Source organism: Rhincodon typus, chromosome 45 (assembly GCF_021869965.1).
Source record: "Rhincodon typus isolate 14 chromosome 45, sRhiTyp1.1, whole genome shotgun sequence".
Taxonomy (NCBI): domain Eukaryota; kingdom Metazoa; phylum Chordata; class Chondrichthyes; order Orectolobiformes; family Rhincodontidae; genus Rhincodon; species Rhincodon typus.
Genome location: NC_063376.1, coordinates 5,289,464 through 5,302,561, shown reverse-complemented (window position 1 = coordinate 5,302,561; position 13,098 = coordinate 5,289,464). Strand labels below are relative to the sequence as shown.

General features: G+C 45.5%; 1 protein-coding gene across 1 annotated transcript in view; it reads left to right on the top strand.

Moving 5' to 3' along the window:
- Positions 1–12,692: 12,692 nt before the first annotated feature.
- Positions 12,693–13,098, top strand: part of pop7 (POP7 homolog, ribonuclease P/MRP subunit) — a 3,052-nt gene continuing 2,646 nt past the window's right edge. Inside the window, exon 1 of the mRNA XM_020509725.2 lies at positions 12,693–12,913. The gene's annotated coding sequence lies outside the window, so the exon portion shown is untranslated. The remainder of the gene's footprint in view (positions 12,914–13,098) is intronic.

Here is a 13,098-nt window from a genome sequence, read left to right as displayed (position 1 = left end):
TCCATCATCCAATGGCCTAGAGGAAAGAGCGGTCCAAACATTGAAGGCAGGCTTAAACAAGCAGCCTACAGCGTCAACTGATACCAAACTGTCCCAGTTCCTGTTCAACTATAGGACCACCCCACATGCAACAGCAGGGATAGCTCCAGCAGAGTTGCTGATGCGGGGGAGACACCACACCAGGTTTGAATCTGATATTTCCAGACGTAGGGAGCAGGGTGACATGGCAGCAGGAACGTCAATGCTGGCCACGTGCTGCCTCTAAGTGAGAGAGACAACTTAATTTAAGGGATGAGGTTTGGTGTCAGAACCATGGAAATGGCCCTGTATGGGTACAAGGCAAGGTTGATGTGAGGTCAGGTCAAGTTTGTGTTGGCATTATAGTCTTGAACAAACACGTGGATCACCTGAAAGCTGTTATCTTTTAAACAGGGCAGGAGCAAAACATACCTGGCCCACCAGAACAGCCAAAAGGCCTGGCAGAAACTGCAGGTTCTCCCCCTTTGTCTAGCGTCGAGGAAACCCCAGAGTTTGAAATAGATGCAGCCTCAATACCGTTGCTACCAGAAGAAGAGATGGAGACTGTTCCGAGATGTCCTGGATGGAAGAGATGGGCCATGGTCCGGTACATGCTGCCTGTGTCCAAGTCCAAGTCAGAGGAACCAGACCTAGGGTGAAAACATTGTAAGAGAAGCTGCAAGTGGCAGACCAGTCCTACATCCCTGGACTTGAGTTGTGTGGTGGGGGGGGTAGTAGTTGGGACCAAGTGGACCTCATTGACTATGAGGTCATTGATTGGCGTTGTTAACCTGGAAAGCCTTGGCTGATTAAAATAACCAGGAGATTAGAATCTCCTCAGTTGAGGATTGACTGTGTATTAGTAAACAAAGGGTGACTTAGTGACAGGACCCAGTCTCTGAGCAATTATTTCAGATTGGGAAGTGTTGATTGATAAAGGGACTTAGGTGTCCTTGTATACCAGTCATTGAAGGCAAACATATAGGTGCAGCAAGCAGTTAGGAAGGCAAATGGTATGTTGACCTTCATTACAATGTGCAGCACCGTGGCTCAGTGGTTAGCACTGTTGCCTCACAGTGCAGGAGACTAGGGTTCAATTCCACCCTCAGGCAACTGTCAGTGTAGAGTTTGTACCTTCTACCTGTGTCTGTTTGGGTTACTTCCGGGTGCTCTGGTTTCGTCCCACAGTCCAAAGATGTGCAGGTTAAGTGGATTGGCTGTGCTAAATTGTGCACAGTGTCCAGGGATATGCAGGCTAGGTGAATTAGTCAATGGGAAATATGGAGTTACAGGGATTCGGTAGGGCATGTGGGTCTGAGTGGGATGCAGGTTGGCATGGACTGAATAGGCTGAATGGCCTGCTTCCATACTGTAGGGATTCTATGATACAACAGAGTTGAATTCAAAAGCAAAGATGTCTCACTGCAGCTGTACAGTGCTTGGGTGAGACCGTGCCTGGATTGTTGTATGCAATTTTGGTCTCCTTACCTAATAAAGAATATACTTACCATACAGGGAGTACAACAAAGGTTCAACAGACTTGTTTTTTGAAAAGAGATTGGGTTGCATAGGCTTGTATTCCCTGCAGTTTAGAACAATAAGAGGGGATCTCATTAACACATATAAAATTGTGACAGGGCCGGACAGAATGGATACAGAGATGATGTTCCCCCTGACTAGGGGTCCAGAACAAGGGGTCACAGACTCAGGATTCCGACTAGGCTATTTAAGATTGAAATGAGGAGAAATTTCTTCATTTAGAAGATGGTGAACCTGTGGAATTCTCTGCCAAAAAATGGGGTGGAGGCCAAGTTAGTGAATATATTTAAGAAGGAAATAGAGTTCTCGAGCTAAAAGATTGAGGGGCAAGGGGAGTACGGCATTGAGATAGTGGATCAGTCATGATCATGTTAAAAGATGGAGCAAGCTCGCTGAGCTAAATGGCCTACTCTTGCTCCTAGTTTCTGTGTTCCATGTGCTAATGTATTGCACAATGTAATACTGACATCAGTAGTCATGTGCTGTGGAGACTCTGAGAAAAGAGAAAGGGAGGAACCGTACTACAGAGCTGTAATAGAAAGAGCAGTATTCTCTACAATAGTATGCAGATAAAAATGCTTATTGGAACTCCAGAGAATTGGACAATAGTCAGTCATAGACGAAGTAGAGACAGAAATGTAGCAAACTCAGAGTAGGGACTGTTTTGTCTCAGAGTAGTCTGTCCAAGCCACACACCTGAAATTATATCACCATTCCTTCACAGATGCTGGATAGACACCCCCAGATTCCCTCCCTAACAGCACTGTGGGAATACCTACACCACATGGACTGTAGTCGCTCAAGAAGGCAGCTCACCACCACCTTCTCCAGGGCAAGTAGGGATGGGCCACAAGTGCTGGCTTAGCTAGTGATGTCCTTATCTCATAAATGAATAGGATAAAAGTCTCAGGCACAATCAAAGTCACGAAAAGTAGACTCATTTTCATTGGTTTATGGGACGGGATTTTGAGAAGAGTTGCTTTCCTGTGGCAACTTTCACAAACACCTGACAAGTGCCTTGCAGGTAATGAAGTGCTCTCGAAGTGCAGTCACCGTTATAAAGTAAACGTGGCAGCCAACGAATGCACAGCATGATCCCACAAACCGTAATCTAATAATGACTAGAAAATATATTCTTCATGCTACTGACAGATATTGGCCAGCATACCAGATATCACTCCTCTGCTGCTCTTCGAAATCATAGAATTCCCACTGTGTGAAGCAGGCCATTTGACCTATCAAGTCCACACCGACCCTTCAAAGAGCATCCCACTCAGACTCACCCCCGTACCCTATCCCTGTTTTTCCCATGGCTAATCCACCTAACCTGCACATCTCTCTGGACACCATGGGCAATTTAGCATGGCCAATCCACCTAACCTACACATCTTTGGACTGTGAGAGGAAACCAGAACACCCAGAGGAAACCTATGCAGACACAAGGATAACGTGCAAACTTCACACAGACAGTCACCCGAAAATGGAGCCAAACCTGGGTCCCTGGCACTGTGAGGCAGAAGAGCTAACCACTGAGCTACTGTGCGGTCCACCACGCCCATGGGATCTTACACCTTATAGCATCTCAAAGTATGACCCCGACACCACCTAAATTGAAAGCAGGATCATTATATTCAACATTTTAATAATTAATGTTTGCATTAAAGATAAACATGTATGAAAGCTTATGTTTTTAAACTATCGTATAAAATGTCAATTTCGGTACTTATTGGGCCTTGCTACTCAGTTCCACGTAAGAGGAACACCTTACTAATGAGGAGTTCTGAACCTTTCTGAACAGGGACTTCTTCTGAGCTCTAACCCTTCCCCTCCAACTCCCTAATTGCAACATGACCTCTCTTCCCCATTCACTGACTTTCCGATTGTGGTTCTCCTAGATTGATGTGACCTCATGATACGTGGTATCATGGTCACTTCAAGGTACCCTCCCCTCCCAGTGAATTGGGACCACTATGTGAGATGGGGTCCCCCAGGTTAAAGCCAGCCATGATCCCGGTTGTTTGTCTGGTGGGGCTGCGATGCCCCACATGATGCCCATCTAAGACACCAGCTGGGGCCTGAGTTTTCAATGTCTCAATCAAAAGAATGCACCACTAACATTTCAGCACTCCCTTGGAATCATACTGGGATGTCAGCCTTGATTTTTCATGGAAGGTTGGGACCTTCAAGCTCCCTGCTGAGACAAAGTGAAAAGTTTGAAAGGACGGAACGGGGTCTACAGAAGAAGCAGCTCATTTTCTGCAAGTCGGGTGACAAAAATGAGGGGCTTATAGGTGCAAGAGTGAGTGCCGGTGTGGGAAAAACCTCTTTGCGCACAAGATAGGGAAATGTTCACTCTCAGCCATCCTCGTTGAGGCAAAAACTGTTGGAATACCATTCCCTCAACTGCCAGCACACATCCCAACCCCACAGAAATTCCAGACCCCTGACCAATATCGTTCCCCTGTCATCAAGAGCTGAACATGAATTGGTCAAGGAGCTGAAGACAATTACTCCAATATGGTAGATATGAACAACATATGAATGGTAACTCTATCAAATCCAAGTTCCACTATGAGTCACAAATATCAATTTGACTTTGATACATATAGCATTGTTGGGTCAAGATCCTCCTTAATCTCAGATTGAAGATAGCCAGGCAGTGAAGTATAGAATCAGAGGCTTGTCATTTTCCACAATGAGAAACCTGCCATTAGCTGCAGACTAGAGTGCCGTAGATTTAAGCTCTGGGAAGGTGGGGTATGAGGAAGAATGTACTTTTACACACCAAGTTATAGTGACCTGGAACTCAATGCCCAGAATGGGCAGGGGAAGTGGAAACAATCAATAATTCCAAAAGGAAACTGGGTGGGCACTGAAGGGAAACAATCTTGCAGAGGCCACAGGGATAGAGCATGGAGAGTGTGACTGACTGGAATGATCTACATTGCCTGAATGTCCTCCATCTATATTGCTATGATTGTGCAACCTATGGGGCAGATAAATGCATTCAGAATGAAGACACAGAGTCGATGGATCAAATGGCTTGTTTTGCCCTTGACACTGTTGCAATATGAATTACATCAGTTCTGTGAAGCCGAATCACCTCCAGAGAGCCGATTCCATCTGTGACTGGCAGGGATTCTTTCTTACACACTGCACAAGGCATTGCTTGGACTTGGATTTCAAGGCACAATTTCAAATCCTGGAAACCTTGCGGGTCTATATTGAATCTGCAGCACACCCTTATGGCCCCCAGTGGTAGTGGATGCAAGTGAATGTGCACAACAAACACATTTCCAGCGCAGAAATGCACCATTGTTTTAAAATACACATTCTTTCACAGGCATCGCTGTTGTTGCTGCATACTTATTGTCCTTGAACTGGGTGCCTTGCTGAGCCATTTCAGTTGGTGCATTATCATGGGTCTGGAGTCACGTGTAGGCTGGCAGTGGTAAAAATGGCAGATTTCCTTCCCTTAAGGATGTTGTGAACCAGTGGATTTTTGACAACTAACGATAGCTGTCAGAGTCACCATCACTAAGGGTATCTTTATATCCTGCAATTATGAATTGAATTAAAATTCTTGCTATGTGAGATTTGAACTTTATCCACCAAAACATTAAACCTAAAGCTCTCCAGTAATGTTACCACTAGTCCATTACCTCCTCACTCAGTCTACATCAGGGTTTTTGTCCCACATGAATCTCCTCCCACAGGTCTTCACCACACTCCATCAACATACCTACATCTACGCTTCTCCCTCATACCTAGGTTCCCCATAGCATCAACACTATTTGCTTCAGCTATGGGAGTGAATTCCATCTTCTCCCCACTGTCTGGATCAAGAGATTTATGTGGAATTCTCCCCTGAATTTATTAGTAACCGTCTTATATTGATGGCTTACCTGCAAGCAGCAACACCTTCCTCACATCCATCCTGTCCAACCTCCCTTATCATTTTAAAGTCCCCAGTCGCTTTGCTAAAGATATGGAGGTGCCGGTGCTGGACTGGGATGGACACAGTCAGAAGTCACACGACTCCAGGTTATAGGCCAACAGGTTTATTTGAAATCACAAGCTTTTGGAGCGCTACTGCTTTGGCAGGTGACAATGGAGCAGAGCTCTGAAAGCCTGTGATTTCAAATAAACCTGTTGGACTATAACCTAGTGTTGTGTGACTTCTGGCTTTCCTAAAGAAAAGAGGCCCTAGTTTTCCCGTATTTTATGGTAGCTGTAACCTCTCCTTTTGGACATCATCTTTGCAAACCTGTTCATAGAGTCATACAGCACGGAAACAAACCCTTCGGTCTAACCAGTACATGCCGACTGTAATGCGAAAATAAACCAGTCCCACCTGCCTGCTCTTGGCCCATATCCCTCCAAACATTTCTTATTCATGTACTTATCTAAATATACTTCAAATGTTATAACTGTACCCACATCCACCACTCCCTCAGGAAGTTCATTCCTCACACAAACCACTCTCTAAGTAAAAAAATTGCCCCCATATCTTTTTAAATCTTTCTCCTCTCACTTAAAAATGTCCCCTAATCTTGAAATCCCCCACCCTAGGGAAAAGACACCTGCCATTCACCTTATCTATACTCCTCATGATTTTATAAACCTCCATAAGGCCACTCCTCAATCTCCTATGCTTCAGTGAAAAAAGTCCCAGTCTATCCAGCCCCTCCTTATAACTCAAACCGTCCATTCCCGGCAACATTTTGGTAAATCTTTTCTGAACCCTCTCTTAATAATATTAATAGTAATAATATCCTTCCTATACACAGTACTCCAGAAGAGGCCTCACTAACATCCTATACAACCTCAACATAACGTCTCAACTCCTACAGTCAAACATCTGAGCAATGAAGGCAAGCGTGCTAAACACCTTCTTAACCACCCTGTCTACCTGTGATGCAAACTTCAAAGAATTATGTACCTGACCCCTAGATCTCTCTGTTCTACAACACTATCCAAAACCCTACTTTTAGTTGTATTAATCCTGCCCTTGTTTGTGTTACCAAAATGCAATACATCGCATTCAACCAAATTAAACTTATTCTGCCACTCCTCAGCCCATTGACCCAGTTGATCAAGATCTCTTTGTAATCTTAAATAACCTTCTTCACTGTCCACTATATACCAACTTTTAGTGACTTTTTCATGACCAGTAAGTTCTCTTAATATAGAGAGGTAGAACTGTGCACCTTATTTGAAATGTGCCCCTTGGTTTCTGTATAAGTTTAACATAGCTTCTCTGCTTTTGAATCCTAATCCTTCCATGTTGAATCCCAGTGCATTGTTCACATGGTCTTGTACAACAAGGTCTTGCATTTATATAGCACACTTGGTGCAGCAGACACAAATGGGTGAACAGCTAGACCCTTTTTGAGATCATTACTTGAATCAAATGTATGTAAGCATCCGATGTACAGGACATGGAAGTTTTTAATGTGATCTATTTATATCTTTGCTTTGGGAAACTTTATCAATAGCTGTGAAAGCTGATCCTTGCGGGTTCAGCTACAAGATCCACATGTTATGCTGTGGGTTGTTGTTTTCAGGCTATTGCAGGAGTGCATACCAATCTGCGATCGGGGTCGCCATTTTCCTCTGTTGCCAGCTGCTGACTCCCTGGTACAATAATGGATGTTTGGGGCCTTCAGGTCGAGCTTTGTGCAAGCATCCTTGGAGTCTTAGAGGCCCCCACTGTTCAGCTGTCCCAACTACCTCATCATATACAAGTTCCTCCTCCATTATTGGGGATTGGTTAGTTCAGCTGGCTTCATGGCTGCTTTGCAGTAGGAATGACACCACTGGTGTGGGTTCAATTCCTGCACTGGCTGAGGTTACCATGAAGGACTCTCCTTCTCAGTCTCTCCCCTCGCCTGAGGAGCTGACCCTCAGTTTAAAACCACCACCAGCTGTCTCTTTCTAATGAGAGAGCAGCCCTCTGGCCTGGTAGAATGATGGCAACTTGACCTCAGCTATTAGACCATTTTTTTATCCTGCAGTTGTGCCAAAGTCACCAAATTCATGTGATTGTTGCTCTGCCAAATTGTGTTCATAATAGATATATGTAAGATCCTGAGGGGATTTGACAGTGTAGATGCTGAAAGGATGTTTCCCCTCATGGGAGAGATGACAGTTTAAAAATAAGGGGTCTTCCATTTAAGACAAGGATGAGGAAAATTCTTTTTCTCTCAGTTCGCTGTGAATTTTACAACTCTCCATATAGGATTACAGGGCATGAGCTATAAAGAGAGACTGGACAAACTAGGGTTGTTTTCTCTGGAGCAGCAGAGGCTGAGGGGAGACTTGATAAAAGTTTATAAAATTATGAGAGGCTCACAGTAGATTGACAGTCAGAATCTTTTTCCCATAGTTGAAATATCTAATACTAGAGGGCATGTATTTACGGTAAGAGGGGCAAAAGTTCAAAGGAGATGTGAGGGGCAAGTTTTTTACACAGAAAGTGGTCGGTGCCTCATAGAGGTGACCTTATAGAAGTTTTTAAAATCATGAGGGGATATAGGTAGGGTTAATGGTAGGTGTCTTTTCCCTAGAATGGGACATTCGAAGACTAGGGAACACATTTTTAAGGAGAGAGGAGAGAGATTTAAAAAAGAGATGAGGGGCAATTTTTACACAGAGGGTGGTTTGTGTGTGAAATGAACTTCCTGAGGAAGTGGTGGCTGCAGGTACAATTATAACATTTAAAAGACACTTAGATAAGTATGAATAAGAAAGGTTAGAGGAATACGGGCCAAGTGCAGGCAGGTAGTTTGGGATTATGTTCAGCGTGGTCTGTCTCCATGCTGTATGATTATAAGTGTATATGATCATTCCAGGACCTGTGCAGGAGCGCTAGACAAGAATAAGAGGCCATGCGGAAGAAAGTCAGAGTTTCAAAGCCAAAGTTGGTTTACATCCAAGATCGGGCTCTGAACCCCCTCCTGTTCCTGATTGGCCTGGGCCTTCTTAGCCTGTCCACCATCTACAATGCACAACCAGGAGTGTGATGGAATACTTGTCTGGATGGAGGCTGCTCCAACAAGACTCAATAAAGTTGACACCATTCATGATAAAGAAACCCTCTTGATTGCACCACCACTTTAACGTCCACCCCCTCCAACACAAACACACAGTAGCAGCCTTGTGTACTATCTAGAAATTGCACTGCCGAAAATCACCAAAGTTCCTTTGACAGCACCTTCCAAATCCACCACCTCTTCCATCTAGAAAGACAAGGACTACAGATACACGGGAATATGGCAACCTGCAAGTTCCCCTCAAAGCCACTCGCCATCCAGATTTGGAAATATATTGACTGTTCCTTCACTGTTGGAAATTCTGAATCGAAATTCTGAAATGCCCTTCTGGACAGCATTGAGGTGTGCCTACACCCCAAGCATTTCAGCAGTTCAAGGCAGCTCATCACCACCTTCTGAAGGGGTAATTAGGGATAGGCATTAAATGCCGGCCTCACCGGTGTTTGCCACATCCCATGACTGATTAAAAATAAAATTGAGCAAGTGAGACAGGAGGTGTCCTGGTCTGTACCCATGTTTACGGATGCCATGGAGCCATATGGTGGGAATGATAAGAATGTGACCAAGATTCTGAAAGACAAGGGTATGGAAGATCAAAAGACAGCAGATCCAATATATGGTCTGTCAGTCAGTGCCTAAGGAAGAGGAAGATTATGAGCGAAGGCTCGGAGAAGATGAGTAGTTTCAAAGGATGAGTGGTGGCAGAAAATGCAAAAATCGCAAAGGCAATTTAGCAATGAATGAGCTATGGTCAGAATAATTAGAGGGCAGTCAATAGAATGTTATGTGATAGAAATGGTTCATTGAAACTGAAAGGAAGGAACTGCATAACAGGTGTGAGACCGGCGTTGCTATGAAACAGCAGAAACTTGGGCCACGTCCAAAAGAAAGGAACAGCAAATAGACACGAATGATAAATGGATTCTAAGATAGAATTGGCAGGGTTGGGGAGGGGTGGTGTTGGGTGAGTAACAAGAAAAGACAAGATGAGGAGCCAATGCATAGGGTCTTCAGTGAAGGCTCTGGTAACACTGAAAAATGTGGCAGAGAAGAGACTGAAAAGGAGTGGTGAAGAGAGGGAGGAAATAGGGACAAGGAGAATGATGGAGATGAAAGAGGGAGAGGAGGAAAGTGGAGACCAGATTTAAGATGCAGCGTTGAGATGAGAGTCTTTACAGCAGAATTGGAAGAGTGAGAGTGACAGAGGAGGTGGATCAACCAGCATCGTGATGATCACAACTAAAACAGGGCGAAGCCAGATAACATCCTAACACCCCACTTCCTGTAAAGACTCCATCCCATTCTCTCAGTTCTTCCATCTCCATCGCATATGTTCAGATGAGGCCAACTTCAACAAGGGAGCCTTTGAAATGTCCACCTTCTTCCTCAACTGAGGATTCCCCAGCTCCGTTGTCAACAGGGCCCTCAACCAGGTCCGACCCATCTCCCGTACTTCCGCCCTCACCCCTTCTCTTCCCTGCCGCAACAGCGATAGGGTTGCCCTTCTCCTTACCTACCATCCCACCAGCATCCATATCCAGAAGATCATCAGATGCCATTTACACCATCTCCAGCGACATGCCACCACCAGATACATATTCCCCTCCCCTCCCTTGTCTGCCATCCGCAGGGACCATTCCCTCCGGGACACCCTGGTCCACACTTCCTTCACCCCCAATACCTCCCCACAGCCCTACGGCACCTTCCCCTGTAACTGGCGAATGTGTAACACCTGCCCATTTACCTCCTCCCTCCCCTGTATCCAAGGGCCCAAACATACCTTCCAGGTAAAGCAACGCTTCACCTGCACGTCCCAGAATCTAGTCTACTGCATTTGCTGCTCACAGTGTGGTCTCCTCTACATTGGGGAAATGAAGCGTAGACTTGGCGACCGCTTCGCAGAACATTTACGTTCTGCTCACAAAAAGACCCTGAACTACCTGTTGCCTGCCACTTTAACGCATCACCTTGCTCCCTGGCCAACATCTCTGTCTCTGGCTTGCTGCAGTTTTCCAGCGAAGACCAACGCAAGCTGGAGGAACAACACCTCATTTTCCGCTTGGGGACCCTACAGCCCTCCAGACTCAATATTGAGTTCAATAATTTTAGGGCCTAAACACTCCCATGTCCCAGCCCCCTACCCCACACACCAGGCCTTGTTACCACACAGCCTGTCATTACACACCCCCTGTTGTTAGTCACTAACAGTCCCCATTAACAACTACTCACCCTCCCAGCCTGTCTGTCCAACTGTCTTTCTCTCTCTTTGGGCTCTATCCTATCATTTATTCCCTACCCCACCCACCTCCTTATTTTCTGCATTTCAACTGACGTTTTCCCAGCCACCATTAGTTCTGAGGAAGGGTCACTGGACCCGAAACGTTAACTCTGTTTTTTTCTTCACAGATGCTGCCAGACCTGCTGAGCTTTTCCAGCAAATTTGTTTTTGAAGCCAAATAAATACGCTTGAGGGATAACTATTGATCAGGACATCAGAGATAACTCAAATAGAATCAGAAAATTCTGGAAAAACTCAGCAGCTGTAGGGAGAAAGAAAATGAGTTACTACTTCAGGTCCAACAGTATTATGTCAGATTTCCAGTATTCGCTGTATTTTACCTTCACACTGGGGAGAACTCCCATGTGCTTCTTCCAAATATTCCATGGGAATTTTACATCTGCCTGAACAGGCAAAAGAGACCTCAGACAAATGTCATATCTGAAAGCCAGCACCTTAGACAACACAGCACTGCAACAGGAGTATAAGATTTATTGTGATCAGCCTCTGGGATGTTCCTTTAAAGATGCAACAAATTAAATAAGAACAGATCGGATTTTGACGTGGTAAATCAGTTCACTAGAATCACACCATACACATGACCATTCTTCCCATTGAGCTTGTGCTGGCATTTTGAAAAAGATATCCAATTAATCCCAATAAAAACCAAAAGAACTGCAAATGCTGTTAATCAGAGACAAAAATAGGAATTGCTGGTAAAGCTCAGCAGGTCTGGCAGCATCTGTGGAGAGAAATCAGTCCAAAACGTTAACTCTGATTAACTCTCCACAGGTGCTGCAAGACCTGCTGAGCTTTTCCAGCTATTTCTATTTTAATCCCAGGAATATATCTGTTGCCAACATGATACATGTGCAAGTGCATTGTAGCTGCTTTGCGATGTGTGAGAGTTTGCACACATGCAGAATGGCATCTTTGGGTACATGCCAGATGGGTGGCCAGGTTGGCGTTGTCAACAGTCACTCCTTTCTTCAGTTCATGTCGTTCGCTGGGTCAAATCCTATTACAGTTCTGAGGAAGGGTCACCAGACCTGAAACGTTAACTCTGTTTTCTCCTCCACAGATGCTGCCAGACCTGCTGAGCTTTTCCAGCAACTTTGTTTTTGTTCCCATTACTCCTTCACTAGCAGCACTGTGGGTGTCCCTGCATCACCTGGACTGCAGTGGTTCAAGAAAACAGCTCAACAGCACCTTCTCAAGGGAATTAGCAATGCTCACTAAGTGCCAGTGATGCCAACATCCCAAGAATTAAACTTGAGAAAAAGTGTGGTGGCAGAAGGAGAAGCGAATGGGGATAAGTAAAGATGGCTACAGTCATTTGGAGGAGTGAGGGTTTTGGTACAATGGAACATCAGGGTGAGCGACAGGGTTTTTGAATGGAGTTTGGTTGACAGGAAGTGTATGAAGAATTTGAAGCTGGGGTACAAAAGTTTTACAGAGCAGTGAGAGAAGTGTGTGACAATGCAATGGAGGTGAAAGCAGGCACCAACTGACCAAAGCAAAACCTAGACTTAGTCAAGAAGAGATTTGTTGAAAGATTTGAAAGAGCCGGTTTGGGGAAGACTCCGATATAATGAGGCATCAGTCACCCTTTGTCCACATATTGCTTTATATTTGGTCTCTGGCCGTTTGAATGAAGGCGCTGGGGAAATACAAGTTGTCGTTGTAAAGCTCTGTAGGGGGTGCTATTGCGGGAGGTCGCGTTCAGCGGGAAGCGTGGTACACTCTTGCAGCATGTCCGACACTCGTTGACGCAGGGTGTTGGGAGGCGGGCCTGGGCTGCTGCCATGTTGTTGAGGTCCTCCGCGCGCATGTCCGTTTGTGAGCGGCAGGCTGGAGGTTTTGGGGGGGGGTTGGGGAACGGGGTTAGAGCTCTAGCTCCCGGTTTGTGTTTCACTGGGGGGGTGCCTAGGCCCAGAGACCTTCCCCACCTCCTCGGGCCTCACTGTTACTCCGTGGTGAACGTCAGCTGTTTGACTCAAGGAGACTTCACTGTTCCGACGTGGTGAGTGCGGCTATTTAACTCTAGGAGGCATCGCTGTACCCAAGGTGCTGAGGGCTGGCTGTTTGGCCTTAGGAGGCATCACTATTCCCGCGTGCTGAGGGCTGGCTGTTTGGCCTTAGGAGGCATCACTATTCCCGTGTGCTGAGGGCTGGCTGTTTGGCCTTAGGAGGCATCACCATTCCCGC